At 39.0% G+C, this 17,747-nt stretch overlaps 1 protein-coding gene and 1 non-coding gene across 3 annotated transcripts in view; one reads left to right on the top strand and one right to left on the bottom strand.

Moving 5' to 3' along the window:
* Positions 1–17,747, bottom strand: part of STK33 (serine/threonine kinase 33) — a 195,077-nt gene that overhangs the window by 141,179 nt on the left and 36,151 nt on the right. The gene's annotated exons all lie outside the window — the stretch shown is intronic.
* Positions 12,706–12,836, top strand: LOC135270332 (small Cajal body-specific RNA 20). Its single transcript, XR_010338492.1, has one exon. It is a non-coding gene; the product is annotated as a small Cajal body-specific RNA 20 (non-coding RNA).

Below are 17,747 nucleotides of genomic sequence, written 5' to 3'. Positions count from 1 at the left end.
TTTCTTAAATGATACACCTGTATAGGGCGCTTATCACAAATGCAGCTTGCAGGACTGGAAGATAATTTGGGTACAACAGTGAGTCAGTGGTGAGTGAATGTGAAGGCATAGGTCATTATTGCATACGACTGTACACTTTGCAAACACTTGTACACTTAGTCTGCACTAAATTTATTTTTTAAATGTTTTTCTTTCTTCAATAATAAACTAACTGTAGCTTACTGTAACTTTTTTTTTTTTTTCTTGAGACAGAGTTTCACTCTTGTTGCCCAGGCTGGAGTGCAATGGCGTGATCTCGGCTCACCACAACCTCTGCCTCCTGGATCGCTCAGCCTCCCGAGTAGCTGGGATTACAGGCATGTGCCACCAGGCCTGGATAATTTTTTGTATTTTTTAGTAGAGACGGGGTTTCTCCATGTTGGTCAGACTGGTCTCGAACTCCCTACCTCAGGTGATCTGCCCACCTCGGCCTCCCAAAGTGCTGGGATTATAGGCATGATACTGTAACTTTTTATTGATACATGGTAACTGGATGTATTTATGAGGTACCTGTGAGAGTTTGATACATTCACACAATGTGCAATGATCAAATCAGGATAATTAGGCTATCCAATACCTCAAATATTTATTATTTCTTTATGTTGGGAACATTCCAAATCTTGTCTTCTAGCTATTTTGAAATATAAAATAAATTACTGTTAACTACAGTCACCCTACTGTGCTATCAAACACTAGAACTTATTCCTTCTATCTAACTATATTTTTGTACTCACTAACCAATCTTTCTTCATCCCTCCTACCCTACCCTTCTCAGCTCCTTGGAACCATCAGTCTACTCTCTACCTTCCATGCCATTAACTTGCTTATCCACCACATATGAGTGAAACGATGCAATATTTGTCTTTCTGTGCCTGGCTTATTTAAGATAATGAGCTCCAGTTCCACCCAAGTTGCTGCAAATGACAGGATTTCATTGTCATTTATGGCTGAATAATATTCCACTATGTATATATGCCACATTTTCTTTATCCATTCATCCACTGGTGGGCACTTGGGTTGATTCCATATCTTGGCTATTGTGAATAGTGCTGCAATAAACATGGAAATGCAGGTATCTCTTTGATTACTGATTTCTTTTCTTTTGGATACCTATCCAGCAATCGGATTGCTGGATTGTGCAGTAGACTATTTTTAGTTTTCTGAGGAACCTCCATACTGTTTCCATAATGGCTATACTAATTTAAATTCCTACCAACAGTGCAGTTGCTTCTCCCTTTCTCCCAGTCTTCACTAGCATCTGTTACTTTTTTTCTCTTTTTGACAATAGCCACTTTAACTGGGATAAAATATCATATTGTGGTTTTGATTTGCATTTCTCTTATGATTAGTGATAAGAATTTTTTCATATAGGGTTGGCCATTTGTATAACTTCTTTTTTTGTTTGTTTGTTTCTTTTGAGATGCAGTTTTACTCTTCTTGCCCAGGCTGGAGTGCAATGGTGCAATCTCGGCTCACTGCAACCTCTGCCTCCCAGGTTCAAGTGATTCTCCTGCCTCAGCCTCCCTAGTAGCTGGGATTACAGGTGCACACCACCATGCCTGGCTAATTTTCTATTTTAAGTACATATGAGGTTTCACCATCTTGGTCTGGCTGGTCTCAAACTCCTGACCTCAGGTGAACCACCAGCCTCGGCCTCACAAAGTGCTGGGATTACAGGCATGAACCACTGTGCCTAGCCCTGTATGTCTTCCTCTGAGAAATGTTATTCAGATCACTCACTTGTTTTTAAAATCAGATTATTCATAATTTTGCTATTGAATTGTTTGAGTTCCTTATCTCTTCTGATTATAAATTCCTTGTGGATGGAGAGTTTGTAAATATTTTCTTACATTCTGTAGGTTGTTGCTTCATTCTGTTAATTGCTTCCTTTGCTGTGCAGAAGCTTTTAAACTTGATGTAATCCTATTTCTCTATTTTTGCTTTCATTGCCTGTGCTTTTGGGGTCTTATCCAAAAAAAATCTTTGCCCAGACCAATGTCCTCAAGTATTTCCCCAATGTTTTCCTCTAGTAGTTTCATAGTTTCAGGTCTTACATTTAAACCTTTAATGCATTTATTTTGTTTTTGTACATGGTGAGAAATTGGGATCTAGTTTCATTCTTCTGCATATAGATATACAATTTCCCCAGTATCATGTATTAAAGAGGCCGTCCTTTACACAATGTATGTTGCTGGAGCCTTTGTTGAAAATAAGTTGGCTGTAAATGTATGGATTTACTTCTGAGTTCTCTATTCTGTTCCATTGGTTTATGTGTCCATTTTTATGCCAGTACCAAACTATTTTGGTTACTATGTCTTTGTAATATATTTTGAAGTCAAAAAGTGTGATACTTTCAACTGTGTTATTTTTGCTCATAATTCCTTTGGCTATTCAGAATCTTTTGTGGGTGCATATAAATTTTAGAATTTTTTTCTATTTCTGTAAAGAATGTCATTGGTATTTTGAAAGGGATTGCATTGAATCTGTAGATCACTTTGGGTAGTATGAACATTTCAACAATATTAATTCTCCCAATACATGATCATGGGACATCTTTCCATTTGTTTGTGTCCTCTTTGATTTCTTTCTTTTCATTTTATCATTTTCATTACGGAAATAGTTTACTTCTTTGGTTATATTTATTCCTAGGTGGGTTTTTTGGGTCAAATTTATTCCTAGGTGTTTTACATTTTTGTAGCTGTTGTAAATGCGATCATTTTCTTAATTTTTCAGATTGTTCACTGTTGGTGTATAAAGATACTACTGATTTTTGTATGCTGATTTTGTATAAAAGACATCCAAATTGGAAAGGAGAAAGCCAATTTATCCTTTTTCACAGATGGCATGATCTTATACATAGGAAAACCTAAAGACTCCACCAACTGTTAAAACTAATAAACAAATTATTAGCTGTGATTTGGTCATATATGGTCTTTATTGATTTCAGGTATGTTCCTTGTATACTCAATTTGTTCAGAGTTTTTAATCACGAAGGGATGTTAAATTTTATTGAATACTTTTTCATTATCTATTGAAATGACCATATGGACTTTGTTCTTGATTCTGTTAATTGGATGTGTCACATTTATTAATTTACATATGATGAACCATCCTTGCATCCCTGGTGTAAATCACACTTGAGTGTAATGAATCTTTTCAGTGTGTTGCTGAATTTGGTTTGCTAGTGTTTTGTTGAAGATTTCTGCATCTATGTTCATCAGGGATATTGGCCTGTGGTTTTCTTTTCTTTCTCTTTTTTGTTATGGCTTTGCCTGGTTTTGGTGTGAGAGTGATGCTAGCCTTGTAGAATGAGTTTGGAGTATTCCCTCCTACTTGATTTTCTGGAATAGTTTGAATAGAAAGGGTATTAGCTTTTCTTTACTTGTTTGTTAGAATTCAGTGGTGAAGACACTGGGTCCTGAGCTTTGTTGGGAAACTTTTGATTGCTGCTTCAATCTCAAAACTCACTATTAGTGTGCTCAGGTTTTCTATTTCTTCTTGGTTCAATTTTGATAGGTTATATACATAGGAATTTATTCATTTCTTCTGTTTTTCAATTTGTTGGCATAAAGTTGTTCATGAGATTCTCTACTGATCCTTTGCATTTCTGTGGTTATCAGTTGTAATGTTTTCATCTCTGATTTTATTTGGGTTTTCTCTCTTTTTTTTTTTTTTTTTTGAGACAGAGTTTCGCTCTTGATACCCAGGCTGGAGTGCAATGGCGCGATCTCGGCTCACCGCAACCTCCGCCTCCTGGGTTCAGGCAATTCTCCTGCCTCAGCCTCCTGAGTAGCTGGGATTACAGGCACGCACCACCGTGCCCAGCTAATTTTTTGTATTAGTAGAGACGGGGTTTCACCATGTTGACCGGGATGGTCTCGATCTCTTGACCTCGTGATCCACCCGCCTCGGCCTCCCAAAGTGCTGGGATTACAGGCTTGAGCCACCGTGCCCGGCCTTCTCTCTTTTTTCTTAGTCCAGCCAAAGGTGGTTGATTTTATATTTAAAAAAAAAAAACTACTTTTAAATTCATTTTCAAATTTTTAAATTCATTTCAAATTTTTTAAATCAGCTTATCTTTACTTAAAAGTCACTGTTTCTATAACATGCTTTCAAATAGCTGTCAAATATTAACTTTGTACTTTGTATATCCATAATTACAAATATCACTCTGAACAAATCATGGCTCTCAGTGACTGGATATTAGCATCTCCTGCAAAAGTTTTATATAATTAATGAAGAAACAATTATTGTAATAATTTTGAAGAAATATTATTTGATGATAGTAATAATTCTTCTTACAGAAATACTTTTGTTTGAAATTTTACATCATATACAATAAGGTGCCAGAATATATAATTTCAAATAGCCCTAGATTCAGAGTGATCTTTTGTGTTTTTTTTTTTAGTCTCAAGTGCATTTATTTCTGCTCTGATCTTTATTATTTCTTTCCTTCTGCTAACTTGGGGTTTGGTTTGTTCTTGTTTTTCTAGCTCTTTGAGGTACATCATTAGTGTCACTTATATGAAATCTTTCTATCTTCATGATGTAGGTGTTTATTGCTATAAACTTCCCTCTTAGAACTGCTTTTGTTATATCCCATAGATTTTGGTATGTTGTATTTCCATTTCATTTGTCTCAAGGAATTTTTTTTAATACATATTTTATTGCACTTTAGGTTCTGAGGTACAAGTGAAGAACATGCAGGATTGTTGCATAGGTACATACATAGCAATGTGGTTTGCTGCCTCCATCCCCATCACCTATATCTGGCATTTCTCCCCATGTTATCCCTCCCCAACTCCCTACCCACCACTGTCCCTCCCCTAGTCCCCCCCAACAAACCCAGTGTGTGATGCTCTCCTCCCTGTGTCCATGTGTTCTCATTGTTCAACACCTGCCTATGAGTGAGAACATGCAGTATTTGATTTTCTGTTCTTGTGTCAGTTTGCTGAGAATGATGGTTTCCAGGTTCATCCATGTCTCTACAAAGGACACGAACTCATCGTTTTTTATGGCTGTATAGTATTCCATGGTGTATATGTGCCACATTTCCCTTGTCCAATCTATCATCAATGGGCATTTGGGTTGGTTCCAGGTTTTTACTATTGCAAACAGTGCCACAGTGAACATACATGTGCATGTGTCTTTATAATAGAATGATTTATAATCCTTTGGATATATACCCAGTAATGGGATTGCTGGGGCAAATGGAATTTCTATTTCTAAGTCCTTGAGGAATCACCACACTGTCTTCCACAATGGTTGAACTAATTTACACTCCCACCAACAGTGTAAAAGTGTTCCTATTTCTCCACATCCTCTCCAGCATCTGTTGTCTCCAGATTTTTTAATGATCGCCATTCTAACTGGTGTGAGATGGTATCTCAGTGTGGTTTTGATTTGCATTTCTCTAATGACCAGTGATGATGAGCATTTACTCATATGTTTGTTGGCCTCATGTATGTCTTCTTTCGAAAAGTGTCTGTTCATATCCTTTGCTCACTTTTGAATGGATTTGTTTATTTTTTTCTTGTAAATCTGTTTTAGTTCTTTGTAGATTCTGGATATTAGCCCTTTGTCAGATGGGTGGATTACAAAAATTTTTTCCTAGCATTTCTTATAAGACAGGTCTGGTGTTGATAAATTCCCTCAACTTTTGTTTGGAAAAGTCTTTATCTCTCCATCATGTTTGAAGAATAGCTTTACTAGGTACAGTATTATTTCTTTGTTGACAATTTTTTCCTTCAGCACTTTGAATACAGCATCTGTCTTCTAGCCTACAGGATTTCAGCTAAAAAATCTATTGAAAGCTGTATTGGGTCTCCAATGAATATGACCTATTTCTTTTCTCTTGCTGCTTTGAGTATTCTTTCTCTTTGATTTTTGCTCATTTGATTATGATGTACTTGGGTAATTCCTCTTTGGGTTTAACATGATTGTTGATTTTTAAGCTTCCTGTGCCTGAGTGCTGGCATCTTTCTCCATATTTGAGAAGTCTGCAGCCATTATTTCCTTAGTTATGCTTTCTAGGCCCTCTTCTTTCTCATCTCCATCAGGAATTCTAATTATGTGAAAGTTAATTCATTTATAGGTGCCCCATAATTCTCACAAGAGTCCCATAATTCTCACAGGCCTTCTCTCTCTAATTCTTTTCTCTATTTGCTCTTCTGATTGGGTAATTTCATATGTTTTTTCTTCAAGCTCACTAAGTCTTTCCTGTTTGATCCAGTCTGCTGTTGGAGCTTTCTAATGAGTGTTCCAGTTCAATTATTGTATTCTTTATTTCTAGGATTTGTTATAATTTTTAAAATTGGATCTATTTCTTTGTCACATTTCTTATTTTGTTCCTGGATTGTTTTCAAATTTTCATTTGGTATTCTATCTGTATTTTCTTGTGACTCCCTGTATTCATCTGTTTTCATGCTGCTGATAAAAACATACACAAGACTGGGCAATTTACAAAAGAAAGAGGTTTATTGGACTCACAGTTCCACATGGCTCGGAGGCCTCACAATCATGGTGGAAGGCAAGGAGGAGCAAGTCACATCTTACATGAATGGCAGTAGGCTAAAAGAGAGCTTGTATAGAGAAAACTCCCCCTTATAAAACCATCAGATCTTGTGAGACTTATTCACTATCATGAGAACAGCATGGGAAAGACCTGCCCCCATAATCCAATCATCTCCCACTGGGTTCCTCCCATAACACATGAGAATTCAATGTGAGAGTTGGGTGGGGACACAGAGACAAACCATATCATTCTACCCCTGGCTCCTCCCAAGTCTCATGTCCTCACATTTCAAAACCAATTATGCCTTCCCAACAGTCCCCCAAAGCCTTAACTCATTTCAGCATTAACTCAAAAGTCCACAGTCCAAAGTTTCATTTGAGACAAGGTAAGTCTCTTCTGCCTATGAGCCTGTAAAATCAAAAGCAAGTTAGTTACTTCCTAGGTATGATGGGGAACAGGCATTAAATAAATATAGCCATTCCAAATGGGAGAAATTGGCCAAAACAAAGGGGCTACAGGTACCATGTAAGTCTGAAATTCAGCAGGGCAATCAAATCTTAAAGCTCCAAAATGATCTCCTTTGACTTCAAGTCTCACATCCAGGTCATGCAGATACAAAAGGTGGGCTCCCATGGTCTTGGGCAGCTCCACCCCTGAGAATTTGCCAGGTACAGCCTCCCTCTTGGCTGCTTTCATAGGCTGGCATTGAGTGTCTGCAGCCTTTCCAGATGCACAGTGCAACTTGACAGTGCATCTACCATTCTGGGTTCTGGAGGATGGTGGTCCTCTTCTCATAGCTTCACTAGGCAGTGCCCCAGTAGGAACTCTGTGTGGGGGTTCTGACCCCACATTTCCCTTTTGTACTGCCCTAGCAGAGGTTCTCCATGAGGACCCCCACCCCTACAGCAAACTTCTGCCTGGGCATCCAGGCATTTTCAAACATCCTCTGGCATCTATGCAAAGATTCACAAACCGCAGTGCTTCACTTCTGTGCACTTGCAGGCTCAACACCATGTGGAAGCTGCCAAGGCTTGAGATGATGTGCACCCTCTGAAGCCATGGTCTGAGCTCCACGTTGACCCCTTTCAGCCATGGCTGGGGCGGCTAGGACACAAGGCACCAAGTCCCTAGGCTGCACACAGCACAGGGACTCTGGGCCTGGCCCATGAAGCCAATTTTTCCTCCAAGGCCTCTAGGCCTATGATGGGAGGGGCTGCCATGAAGACCTCTGACATGTCCTGGAGATATTTTCCCCATTGTCTTGGGGATTAACATTCAGCTTCTCATTATTTATGCAAACTTCTGCAGCCAGCTTGAATTTCTCCTTAGAAAATGGGATTTTCTTTTCTATTGCATTGTCAGCCTGCAAATTTTCTGAACTTTAATGCTCTGCTTCCAACTGAATGCCTTTAACAGCACCCAAGTCACCTAAGTGCTTTGCTGCTTGGAAATTTTTTCCACCTGATACCCTAAATCATTTCTCTCAAGTTTAAAGTTTCACAAATCTCTGAAGCAAGTGAAAGAAAAATGCCACTGGTCTCTTTTCTAAAACATAAGAGTCACCTTGGCTCCAGTTCCCAAAAAGTTCCTCATTTCCATCTGAGACTACCTCAGCCTGGACTTTGTTGTCCATATCACTTTCAGCATTTTGGGCAAAGTCATTCAACAAGTCTCTAGGAAATTCCAAACTTTCCCACATTTTCCTATCTTCTTCTGAGTCTTTCAAACTGTTGCAAACCCTGCCTATTACCCAGTTCCAAAGTCACTTCCACATTTTCGAGTATCTACAGCAGCACCACTATCTACTGGTACCAATTTATAGTGTTAGTCACTATTCACACTGTTCACACTGCTGATAAACACATAGCCGAGACTGCAAGAAAAAGAGGTTTAATGGACTCAGTTCTACATGGCTGGGGAGCCCTCCCGATCATGGCAGAAGACAAGGAAAAGCAAGTCATATTTTACATGGATGGCAGCAGGCAAAAAGACTCCCTGAACTTAAGTGGGTTATTCTTTTTTCTTTTTTTTTTTTGAGGCAGAGTCTTGTTCTGTCACCCAGGCTGGTGTGCAGTGGTGCAATCTCAGCTCACTGCAACCTCTGCTTCCTGGGTTCAAACCTCCACTTCCTGGGTTCAAGTAACTCTCCTGCCTCAGCCTCCCAAGTAGCTGGGACTACATGTGCCCACCATCACACCTGGCTAATTTTTGTACTTTTAGTAGAAACAGGGTTTCACCATGTTGGCCAAGCTGGTCTCAAACTCCTGACCTCAAGTGATCTGCCCACCTCAGCCTCCCAAAATGCTGGGATTGCAGGCATGAGCCACCATGCCTGCCCTTATTTTGAATTCTTCATCAGACATTTCATAGATCTTCAATGCTTCTGGGTCCATTGCTAGAGCTCTGTTAGTATCTTTTGGTGTTATCATATTTCCCTGAGTTTTCACAATCCTTGTGTCTTTATGTTGATGCCTGCACATTGAAGGAGAAAGCCACCTCTTCTAGTTTTTGCAGGTGTCCTTTAGTGGTGTTAGACATTTACTTCTTCATATCAGAACTTAAATGCGGGCTTGTCACTGTTTCCCATTCTGGGAAGAACCTGTAGTGAGCATCAGAACTAAAACTTTGCCCCAGAACTATATTGCTGCCCTGTTATTGTTTCCTAGTCTAGGGAAAACTTAAATGGGCACAAGAACCTAACCCCAGCCTTTTAGTTATTTCTAGGTCAGGGGAAGGCTTTATTCAAATGCCTAGGCTTTGTGGGAAATGCAGCTAGGTATTCCAGCCTTTCCATGAATTGTGCCCCTTGCAGCACTATGGCACTGGCCAGTCTTTTCAACAGGGTGTCCCTGCTGATTGGAGAGCTAAAGAGCCCACACCAGTCACTGTGATCAGTGCCCCTGTCTACCCCCAATCCACCCCAGAAGGTATATCCTCCTGGCATTTCCAATGGTTCCTATGGAATGGATCTGGAGTAGGCTTCTCACAAAGATTCCAGACCAGTGGAGAGAGTGAATGTCCACCTCCTATTCCCTCCTATCACCTCATAAGCCATAGGTCTAGAAAAATTCTCTGTGAGTGGCATTATGCCAGCTTGGGGAAGGAAGTGGCACAGACTGAAATGACCTCTTCTCTTACCAGTCATTGCTTATCTTGATTCTGTGAGTCTATGGGGTTTCTCAGCATCTCCTCCAAGTTCTGGTATATTCAGGGTGGTATTCTTATTTTTAAATCGTTTCTAGTTGTATTTTTGTAAGGAGAGTGATGCCAGAGGATCTCTATTTTGTCATTTTGCTGGCATCACCTTGCTTGCTATAACTTTTCTACTTTATAAACTTTTTACATTTTTTTAACTTTTTGCTTCTTTTTAATAACACATAGCTTAAAATGCAAACACATGTTCAGCTGTACAAGAATATTTTCTATCTTTATACCTTATTCTATAAGTATTTTTCTGTTTTTCAGCTCTTTTATTCATTTATCTATTTTTTCACTTTTTAAACTCTCTTGTTAAAAACTAATACATATACACACACATTAGTCTAGGTCTACACAGGATAAGGATCATCAGTATCACTGTCCTCCTCCTCCAAATTTCGTTCCTCTGGAAAGTCTTCAGAGGCAATAACAAGCATGGAGCTGTCATCTCCTGTGATAAAAATGCCTTCCTTCAGATACCTCCTGAAGGACCTGTCTGAGGTTGCTTAACAGTTAACTTCTTTTTTTTTTTTTAACTGTTGTTGAGATGGAGTCTCACCCTGTCGCCCAGGCTGGAGTGCAATGGCGTGATCTCGGCTCACTGCAACCTCCACCTCTCAAGTTCAAGCAATTCTCCTGCCTCAGCCTACTGAGTAGCTGGGATTACAGGCACACACCACCATACCTGGCTAATTTTTTATATCTTCAGTAGAGACAGGGTTTCACCATGTTGGCCAGGCTGGTCTCAAACTCCTGACCTTGTGATCCCTCTGCCTTGGCCTCCCAAAGTGCTGGGATTACAGGCGTGAGCCACCATGCCCAGCCAACTTGTTTTTAATAAGTGAAAGGAGTAGACTCTAAAATAACAAAGCGTATAATATAGGCTGGGTGATGGATCATGTCTATAATCCCAACACTTTGGGAGGCCAAGGCAGGAGGATCACCTGAGCCCAGGAGTTCAAGAGCTTCCTGGCCCATACAGTGAGAACTTGTCTCCACACACACATACACGCACACACAAAAAAATTAAAATTAGCCAGGTTGTGGCACACATCAGTAGTCCCAGCCACTCAGGAGGCTGAAGCAGGAGGATCGCTTGAATCCAGGAGTTCAAGGCTGCAGAGTAAGCTATGATGAAGCCTGGGCAACAGAGGGAGACTCTATCTCAAAAACAAGCAAACAAACTATACATATAAACTAGTAAATATGTAAACCAATAACATGATTGCTTATTTTCATTACCTAGTATGTACTTTACGTAAGTATATGTTCTACACTTTTATACAACTGGACGTACAGTAGGTTTGTTTACAATAGCACCACCACAAACACCTAAGTAATGTGTTGCCTTACAATATTACAACACCTACAATGTCACTAGGCAATAGGAATTCTTTAACCCCATTATAATCATACGGGACCACCACTGTATATGTGATCCATCATTGACCAAAATGCTGTTATATGCTGTATGACTGGATATTTTAAGGCTATCATAATCAAAACAGCATGGTACTGGCATAAAGATAGACACATTGACCAATGGAACAGGATAGAAATCCCAGAAACCCACACATTCAACTGATTATTTTTTGACAAAGGTGCCAAGAACACCCAATGGCAAATAGACAACCTTTTTAATAAATGGTGCTAGAAAAACTGAATCTCCACAAGCAGAAGAATTAAATTGGATCTTTATCTCAGACCATATATAAAAATCAACTCCAAATAGATTAAAGACTTAAATATAAGATCTGAAATTATAAAACTACTAGAAGAAAACACAGGGGTAAGCTCCATGACATTAGATTGGGCAATGATTTTCTGGATATGATCCCAGAGGCACAGGCAACAAAAGCAAAAACAAGCAAGTGGGATAGCATCCCCTGAAAAACTTCTGCAGAGCAACAGAAACAGTTTAACAAAGTGAAGGGACAACTCACAGAGTAGGAGAAAGCATTTACAAACCATTTATCTGATAAGGGATTAATATCCAAAATATGTAAGGAACTCAAACAACTCAATAGCAAGAAAACAAATAACCTGATCAAAAAATGAGTGAATTGGCCAGGTGTAGTGGCTCATGGCTGTAATCCCAACAGTTTGGGAGGCTGACGCGGGCAGATCACAAGGTCAGGAGATCGAGACCATGCTGGCTAACATGGTGAAACCCCGTCTCTAATCTCTACTACTCATCTATGAAAAATACAAAATATTAGCTGGGCATAGTGGCATGCACCTGTAGTCCCACCTCTTCGGGAGGCTGAGGCAGGAGAAGCTTGAACCCGGAAGGCAGAGGTTGTGAGCTGAAATCACACCACTGCACTCCAGCCTCGGCAACAGAGCAAGACTCCATCTCAAAAAAAAAAAAAAGGAGTGAATGACCTGAACGGACATTTCTACAAAGACATAAAAATAGCCAACCAGTTCATGAAAACAATGTTCAACATCACTAGTCATCAGAGAAATGAAAATTAAAATCACTATGAGATGTCACCTCACACCTGTTAGAACGGCTGTTATCAAAAAGATGAAAGATAAGTGTTAATGAGGATGCAAAGAAAGGGAACACTTGTATACTGTTGGTGGGGATGTAAATTAGTACAGCTATTACAAAAAACAGTATGGAGGTTCCTCAAAAAACCTAAAAGTATCACTACTATATGATTCAGCATCAGCAATCCCACTCCTGGGTACACATCCAGAGGAACCAAAATCAACATGTCAGAAGGAGATCTGCATGCCCATGTTCACTGCAACATTCCTCACAACAGCCAAGATGTAGAAACAACCTTGGTGCCCATCAACAGATGAATGGATAAAAAACGTGTTATACATACACAATGGAATACTATTACGCCTTTTTTAGAAGGAAGTCCTGTCATTTGCAACAATGTAGATAAGTCTAGGGGACATTATGTTAAGCAAAATGACTGAGACACAGAAAGACAGAGGACCTCTCTCCCACAGGGACATATGGAATCATTCTTCTCTTCAGCCAGGGCTGGAGGCCAAGACAGCCCTTGAAAATCATCATTGGGACTGCTGAGAGCTGGGCAGCCTTGTTTATCTCCCTCATTTGAAGAAAAAAAGACAAATACCACACAATCTTACTAGTATGTAGAATCTTAAAAAGTCAGACTTATAGAAGTAGAGACTAGAGTGACGATTACCAGAGGCTGGGAGGAACAGGAAGGAAGGAATGGAGAGCTGCTTGGTTAAAGGGTAGACAAGAGGAATGCTTTGAGTTCTACTGCACAACAGGGTGACTACAGTCAATAATAATGTATTGCACATTTAAAAATAATTAAGAGGCCAAGCACAGTGGCTCACGCCTGTAACCCCAGCACTTTGGGAGGCCAAGGCAGATGGATCACCTGAGGTCAGGAGTTCGAGACCAGCCTGGCCAACATGGCAAAACCCTATCTCCACTAAAGATACAAAAATTAGCTGGGTATGGTGGCAGGCATCTGTAATCTCAGCTACTCAGGAGACTGAGGCAAGAGGATTGCTGGAACCCAGGAGGCAGAGGTTGCAGTAAGCAGAAATCATGCCACTGCACTCCAGCCTGGGCAACAACAGCAAGACTCTGTCTAAAAAAATAAAGTAATTAAGAAAGTGGCTGAGCGCTGTGGCTGATGCCTGTAATCCTAGCACTTTGGGAGGCCAAGGTGAGTGGGCTGCCTGAGTTCAGGAGTTCAAGAACAGCCTGGGCAACATGGTGAAACCCCCATTACTACTAAAAACACAAAAATTAGCTGGGTGTGGTGGTGAGTGCCAGAATCCCAGTTACTCGGGAAGCTGAGGTGGGAGAATGAACCTGGGAGGCAGAGGTTGCAGTGAGCCGAGATTGCACCATTGCACTCCAGTGTGGGCGACAGAGCAAGACTCCATCTCAAAATAAAATAAACATAAAACTAATAAAGAAAGTAAATTTTAATTATCTTGCCACAAAAAATAAGTGAGGTGATAGATATGTTAATTAGGTTGATTTAATAACTCCATGCTGTGTGCATGTATCAAAACATCACATTCAAAACATTCTACCCCATAAATGTATAGAATTATGATGTCAATTAAAAAGAATAAATTTTTAAAAAGCAAGAAGGGAAAAGTACCTAAAGAACAGTAAAAATTAAAATGCCATAAGAAGTCAGAAGAAAAAGAAGTGATTTTAGCCAAGGTGATCAGAGAAGACACCGAGATCAAATGTTAACATCTGAAATGGGCCTGAATATACACACGGGATTTGGGAAGTCTAAGAAGAAGGTAAACAGATTGTAAGGACAGAGAAACAATGCAAGTAAAGGTGGGCAAAGAAGAAAGCACCATGATCATCTAGAAGTTATGTTGGCTAACACAGAGTACTTCAGAGAGAGGAGTAAAGTTGAAGTAGAATATTGAGACTAGGGTCAGTTGGGGAGGGCCTGACCATGAGGCTAAGAAGTCTGGATTTTATTGGGTAATTGGGGAGCTGGTAAAGATTCCTGAGCAGAAAAAAGCATCATCAAAGTTGTGCTTTAGAAAGATCAATCTAGCAGTAATTGAAGTAACTGAACATCAATCAAATGCAGATGATATAGCACAGTGAGTATAATGTAAGCCTGCAGGAATTCAGGAATTCATTTATAAAAATGTAATTTATATGCATCTTTTCAGTAACATAGCTCTATAAACTGTCTTGCTCATAGACTAGTACCTAATTATATAAGCATCTAAAAAGGTCATAAGTACTATAAAATGATATCACAAAACCTCTTGCCTCTGCCTGGAAATCCTTCCACCCCCTTTCCCTTCCAGTAAACTCCTTATCCTGTAGACTTCAGTTTAAATGTCACTCCTTCAGAAAGTGACTTTTAAATCACTTATCCAAATTGGGTCCCCTTGTTTTTCTCTTTCAAAGGAGCTTACACACTTTCTTCACAGCACTTATCACAATTTGTAAGTATATATTTTGGTCATTAATTAAAGTCCATTTCCCCCACTAGATTGTGAGAGGAAAGACTGTATTTTTGCTAATCATTATATTCTCTGGCACCTAAAATGATATAACACATTTTAGGCAACTAACAAATATTTGTTCTATCAAGAATGAATGAATGAAGAAGTGAAGAACTGATTTTAGGGTCGCCATAGTAATGCCTCTCTTTGCTAGATGCATGTACTATTGACTAAGATACTTTCTTTCAAAGAGAAAATTAAAGGAATTTTAAACCAGGCATGGTGGTTCATGCCTGTAATCCCAATTCTTTGGGAGGCCAAAGCAGGATGATCACTTGAGCCAAGGAGTTCAAGACCAGCCTGGGCAATATAATGAGACCTCATCTCTACAAAAAAATCGAAAAATTAGCTGGCCATCATGGTGCATGCCTGTGGTTCCAGCTACTTGGGAGGCTGAGGTAGGAGGATCACTTGAGCCTGGGAGGTCAAGACTGCAGTCAGTCATGATTGCACCACTGTACTCCACCCTAGGCAATAGAGGGGGACCTTGTCCAGAAAAAAGAAGAGAAAAGAAAGGAGAGGAGAAGGAGAAGGAAAGGAAAGGAGAAAAGAAAGAGGGAGAGAGGGAGTCAGGAAGTCTTAAGTTTCAACTTAAAGTTGAATTCCTGTGTGCCAAAATCAGAATAAAAATCTGTCCTTACACAAGGAAAACCTTAAAGCAAATATTCAAGTCAAAATATACATTCCTGTGTCTCATATTTTTACACAAATAATTCCGAGTACAATTACTGAGTAAACTAGAATAAGGAACAGAATCTAGGCACAAGAAAGCATTTTAAGTCAGATGTAAAGAAGGCCATTATAGATTTATAACTCCTTTATTCCTGCATATCATGTTAGAACCTCAAAAAGGAACTTCAGCATTCAATGAAAGATTTACTTTAACCTAAATCATCACTGGAGTAGACAAAAATCCTCAAAAAAGATGACTAAGCTTTTTTTAAAACAGGTAATTCGCTTCCAAATAATACTTTGTTTTCAATCACATGCTGTTTATACCTATGTGCTTACTTCATGCTACAAACTTGGTGCAAGGCTTCCTTCATATAATAATAAACATAGACGATTAGCAATGTAATGAACCTTAAGTCACAGAAGTCTAGAGAAGTCCAAAGGAGTTCAACATAAGGCATTTGGGACCTTATCTCAAGATGCAGCCCTTCACAAAAATTTAACTTAGAAAAATCACCCAATGCACTAGGACACATGAAGGCCTAACCAACTGCCAACAAGGAACTAGAGAAGTTGGTTTAACTTGGTACAATGGGTCACCTGCAACAAAAGGAAAAATAAGATTTCCATTATTCATTTGTCTGGGGGGCGGGGTGTTCATTCAACTATTACAAATCAGATGCACTACAGAAACTTAAAATGAAAAGGAAAAAAGACCAGCATAAATTTGTTCAAAGAGATATAGTCAGTTTTACTATAAGGAAATACCTCAGTTCCTAAAAATCACTATATTATGCAAAAATTGCACAAACAAGGACTTACGGGGGAAATGTAGTTAGGGACACAAAACCTCAAACCTTTGTCAGTGATACACACACACACACATACATACACACACACACACACACACACACACACACACACTAGAAACCTAATAAAAAACCATGGCATTTTTATACATGCTAAATGGTTAGGAAACATAAATATGGCACCTCACCTTGAAAAAAACCCTGAAATGTACTTATAGATATAGGCATTTAAAAGCCTGTAGCTTTTTAATTAATCATGAGTGCTTGAAAGAAGGTGATTTGAAATCAGAAGGAAAGGTATAACACAGATGCGGGGGGGTGTAGCTCATAACTTGCGGCGAACTGAGGTAGCTGGTAGATATTCCAGGTATGTACATGTGTCCATTTTGTGTGTTCCTGCTGGGTTCAGTACAACTGTGTGCAGTATTCTGTGTTCACACTGGTGTTTCTTGCTGACAAAATCATGGATAACACAAACATGAAATTCATTTATGCTCAAATTGCTTCCTAATATATCAATGGCATCGCAATAAATTCATGTTTTTAAAACAAGTATTAATAGCACAACTAACTGTATGGGTATTCAAATTCAAACAGCTAATGCCAACTGGATACTGCAGTTATTTCCCATTCCTCAAATGTCTTGAGCTCAATGAAATCACAAGATTTTGAAGAATCACAGACTCTCTAATAGAAAACAGCCACAATTCCTAAGTAGATTGGTATAATTCACATGGCCAAACCCTAGAAAATGTAGGGGTCTGCATGCCTCCATGAAACTACAATCTTCTTCATAAAATCACTGCCTTTAAAGCAACAAAACATAAATAGCACTGGTAAATATGGCATTTGATCAAATCTAATTTTTGCTCAGGAATACAGGATCTTCTCCTGTCATAGTGAGCATTATCTCACATATCCCTAACACCTTCAGCAGCTATACTATGACAACCAAAGCACAAAGCCAACAAAATGGCGTAGCCAAATTCACAAATCTTAGCATTTTTTCCTGCGTCTGGTGCTAGTTTCTAGGTTGGTGGCATAACAATCATGTAGCAAAAACAGTGTTCACCAACAGACTTCATTTCATCTGGTTTTAATAAAGAACATTTAACCTTTAGCAGAAATGTCTGAACCTCTATTTTTAGCATTTATCAAGTATTACCTGTTCCACAGGCTAAACTCTCAGTTTAGTACTTCATGCAAAGTAGGAGCTTCCTAAATCTTTGTTGAACAAACATTAGTTGAACCCACTTGTTTTGTTTTACTATTCTGCCCCATAATTTTATGCCCAGAATATTAAATTCCATTTTCAAAAACATATTCACTTTTTTAAAAGATTATGTTTGTTTGTTTTTAATTACTATAAAATTAGAAAATAATTGCTATAATAAAAATTGAGAGAGTCCAGAGCTATCTCAGAGATACTCATTTTCAATGGTTCTGTGTAACATTCTAGAAATTTTCTTTGCACATATACAGCATAAGTATAAATCGTATATTGTTGTAAATAA

Source organism: Aotus nancymaae, unplaced genomic scaffold, assembly GCF_030222135.1.
Source record: "Aotus nancymaae isolate 86718 unplaced genomic scaffold, 86718_ANA_hifiasm-v0.15.2.pri h1tg000059l, whole genome shotgun sequence".
In the NCBI taxonomy this organism is placed as follows: Eukaryota; Metazoa; Chordata; class Mammalia; order Primates; family Aotidae; genus Aotus; species Aotus nancymaae.
Note: the sequence above shows the minus strand (reverse complement) of the source record. Positions and strands in the feature narration are given on the sequence as shown.